A 4,400-nucleotide genomic window follows, 5' to 3' on the forward strand; every position below is an offset into this window, starting at 1 on the left:
GGGGAGATCACTATAGAATAAGTTAAAACTTGGGTTGGGCATGGTGGCTCACACCTATAATCCCAGCACTTTGGGAGGCTGAGACAGGTAAATCACGAGGTCAGGAGATCGAGACCATCCTGGCTAACATGGTGAAATCTCATCTCTACTAAAAATACAAAAAAATTAGCTGGGCATGGTGGCACACACCTGTAGTCCCAGCTACTTGGGAGGCTGAGGCAGGGGAATCACTTGAACCCAGGAGGCAGAGGTTGCAGTGAGCCGAGATTGCGCCACTGCACTCCATCCTGGGTGAGACAGTGAGACTTGTCTCAAAAAACAAAACAAACAAAAACTTGCGCTCGTCTAAATTTCATCATGATAGTATAATTTAAACTCTTATTGTAGTCTGTCACCTTGTTCTATACCATGTATATGGATGGTTAAAATGGTTATAATTGCTTTCTGGGTAGTTACTTCCTTTAATATGGCAAAATAGAAATTATGGTTTTAAAGATGCAGGGCAAATTAAAGGGTTTTCTCTCAGTAATCAGGATTAATTTGTTTTAGCAACTATTATAATTTTAGATGAACTCTCATTTGCTAAGGAAGAAGAAAAAAATCAGGGACAGCACACATTCCAGGTAATCTACATTTATCTGCCATTACGACTGAATTTGGATAATTTCTCAGACTTCCACCTCTTTATTTTACATATTAGGAAAACTCAGGATGAGACAGACTAGAAAATGCAGCTTAATGTCAGCAGCCAGCTATTATATTTAGTTATCAAGCTAAGACTAAAACTCAGACCTCTGACATTTAGTTGGTTAGCCTTTCCACAATATCATACTGCATCTCCTTAACATAAAAAGATTTTAAAAATATATTAAGCGAGATGGGAAAAGAAATTCAAAGTAACTAAGAGCTTCTAAGAAAGCATAGTTGTAGATTAGCCTTGAAAAGGGAGAGTTTTTTCTTCTACATTTTTTATAAAGTCATGTTTTAGATTTTAGGTTGAATAATTATGTGTCTGCCTATAAAGGATCATAAGTAGATCGCTAGGTGTGTTACACATACAATGATTTAAGTCCTGAAGATCAAATTCCTTTGTTTTCCTCCCAAATGGTTGTTCACATTCTATTTTTTGCAGTGTAACCCACTTTCCAAACCGATGTTACTGCCAGAAATAGATCAATGAACCAACCCATTGTAATAAATCATTACTAGGTTTTCAAAAAATAAATATAAAAAGGCTATGATAACTACATAGCTAGAATGTAGTTTTTAAACAACTGGACATAAGACCAATAAAAGGCAAGCCCTTCTTTTGGAACATTAACATGGCATTACCATTGGCAGAACTACCAGTTGATAGGTGACAACACATCTTTAAGATAAAGATTCTGGGCCGGGCGCGGTGGTTCACGCCTGTAATCCCAGCACTTTGGGAGGCCAAGGTGGGCGGATCACGAGGTCAGGAGATCGAGACCATCCTGGCTAACACGGTGAAACCTCGTCTGTACTAAAAATACAAAAAAAAATTAGCCGGGCGTGGTGGCGGGCGCCTGAAGTCCCAGCTACTCTGGAGTCTGAGGCAGGAGAATGGCGTGAACCCGGGAGGCGGAGCTTGCAGTGAGCTGAGATGGTGCCACTGCACTCCAGCCTGGGCGACAGTGCGAGACTCCATCTAAAAAAAAAAAAAAAAATTCTGAGGGAAACAAGATATTGCCAGTATTCAAATAAGTCATTCAGTAAGAGTCAGAAAGAAGAGCTTACTAGGAATCTGGGCAAGGGAATGTCTGTGGATAAACAATGGGTCCTGAAAGGCTGTTCACAGAAAGTGCACAATGAAAAGGGATGAGGTTAGAATATGGCATGTACATCTGGTATACCTGCTCACCTCTCTAGAACCTGTTTTAAATTTCACATTCAAGCATTCTTTTTTCAGTTATTTACTCTCTGCCGTAAGGTTTTGGAAGATAGGATTCTGATAGGTGAATAAATAATGCAGTGACTTGAGTATAGAGACAAAGATCAGTGTGGATACTGGGAAGCCACAGATTCATTGGAGAAAGTCTAAGAGGGTCAGAGACCCTTTCCAGCTCAGAAAGTCTATTAGTTCAACCTTTAAAGCCAACAGGAGATTTTATAAAAGCCAGCAGAATTTAAACTATGGAAAAAGAAGAATAATGGCAATAAAGGTATTTTATCTAGTTTGCCCTTATTGAAAAATCCAGAAGTAAAGACACAATAAAAATGTAGTGATAGATTTAATTCAGTAAGGCTGTGTTAAAAAGAATATGGCAAATAATGAAATAATATCATACAGGATTCAGTCCTAAAAATTTTCTCTTATCAGGTATGTATGACCTGATGAAGAAAGTATAATTTTTAACCAACCACCCAGTTTTTTGTTTTATTTTTAGCCATTGATTTATGATAGAAATAAGCATTGAGAAGGAACCTTAAACTATATCTTTGTTCTTTAGGTTTCATTTGAGCAGAGAACTGTGACTTTAATCGCCCTGTATGTCTTTAATACGTACATCAATAGAACTAAAATCAAAATTGCTTTAAATAACTGTCTGAACTGTCTGCAGCTGTAGTCACACGCAAAGCATTTAACCAAAATGTAAATTAAGCCAATTTAATGTCACCATTGTTGGAAATATTTTCTTTATGAGTCATAGTAACTAGATAGAAAAGCATTCACAATCAAGATTTTAAAATACCCAAGAAAATAAAGGAATTTATAGGAATATTATTTTTCCTTGAAATAAATTTATTTTACAATACTAAAAAAAAGAAGGTAGCAGTTTTTTACATACCCACAAACTTACTTACTTTTAATAAGAATATACATTAAATAGTGTTCAATAATTTAAAAATAAAGCAAACACAAGAAATCACTTGTAGAAACAATAAAGCAGACATAAAACTGCAAAAAAGGTTAAACCAACACTATGACAAAAACAAAGAATTAAGAGAAAACGAAATGGAGTAAAGAACAGAAGGAAAGATACCAGGCACAAAGAGAGAAAACAGGGATGCAAACTGAAAATAATGAACTTCTTGGGAGAAGTTAAAAGAGTAAATAGTTCAGAACTGGTAGTTATATATATATAGAAATATTTTAATCAGAAAAAAAGAAAAAGAAAAACCTGAAGTTTTGCCTAGGCAAATTTAATCAGAACTGAACAACTAGAAATATCTCAATAAAAACTTAAATGTCAAAGATAAATAGGTAACCCAAGAAGCATTCTAGGAGGACAATAATTAAAATAATATTAGCCTCAGCCTTCTTCTCTGCAAAAATAAATGTCAGAAAGTAATTATATGAAGGCAGCCAGTGAAATTGGGGAGGGGCTACAGGGTGAAGGAAGCTCCTAGCTGAATTTTGCAATAATTTCGACGGAGCACGAATTTTCCTGAACAGAATCCAGAAGGGGAGTGTGGGGAGGAGGGGGGAGGAGGAAGAGGCAGTGGGGTGACAGGGTGGCAGTGCAAATAAGAAGTGCAGATACAAGCGCAGAAGCCACAGCCAAGGATGCAGGCATGTTGGGAGGGCAAGGCCTAATAGCCCTGCTTGCTTTTTCAGTGGGGAGGCTTGTAACTTGGGACCAGATCTCAGCACTGCACATGGAACATTCTCCAAGATAGACCATGACAGGCCACAAAACAAGTCTTAATAAATTTAAGAAAATTGAAATTATATCGAGTACTCTCTCAGACAACAGTGGAATAAAATTGGAAATTAACTCCAAAAGGAACCCTCAAAACAGTACAAATACATGGAAATTAAATAATCTGCTCCTGAACGATTGAGTCAACAATGAAATCAAGATGGAAATTTAAAAATGCTTTGAACTGAACAAAAATAATGACACAATCCATCAAAACCTCTGGGATACAACAAAAGTAGTGCTAAGAGGAAGGTCATAACATTAAATGCCTACAGCAAAAAAACTGAAAGAGTACAAACAAGACAATCTAAGGTCACACCTCACCGAACTATAGGAACAAGAACAATCCAAACCCAAACCCAACAGAAGAAAAGAAATAAAGATTAGAGTAGAACTAAACGAAGTTGAAACAGTAACAACGAGCAAAAACAAAACAAAAAAAAAAAGGATAAATTAAACAAAAAGCTAGTTCTTTGAAAGGATGAATAAAACTGATAGACCATTAGTGAGATTAACCAAGACAAGAAGAGAGAAGGTCCAAATAAACTCAATTAGAAACAAAATGGGAGATATTACAACCAATACCACAGACATACAAAAAAACCATTCCACACTAATATGAACACCTATATGTGCAAAAACTAGAAAACCTAGAGGAGATGGTAAACTCCTGGAAATAAACAACCCTCCTACATTAAACCAGGAAGAAACAGAAACTCTAAACAGACCAATAAC

The sequence above is a fragment of the Pongo pygmaeus genome, chromosome 4, assembly GCF_028885625.2.
Source record: "Pongo pygmaeus isolate AG05252 chromosome 4, NHGRI_mPonPyg2-v2.0_pri, whole genome shotgun sequence".
In the NCBI taxonomy this organism is placed as follows: domain Eukaryota; kingdom Metazoa; phylum Chordata; class Mammalia; order Primates; family Hominidae; genus Pongo; species Pongo pygmaeus.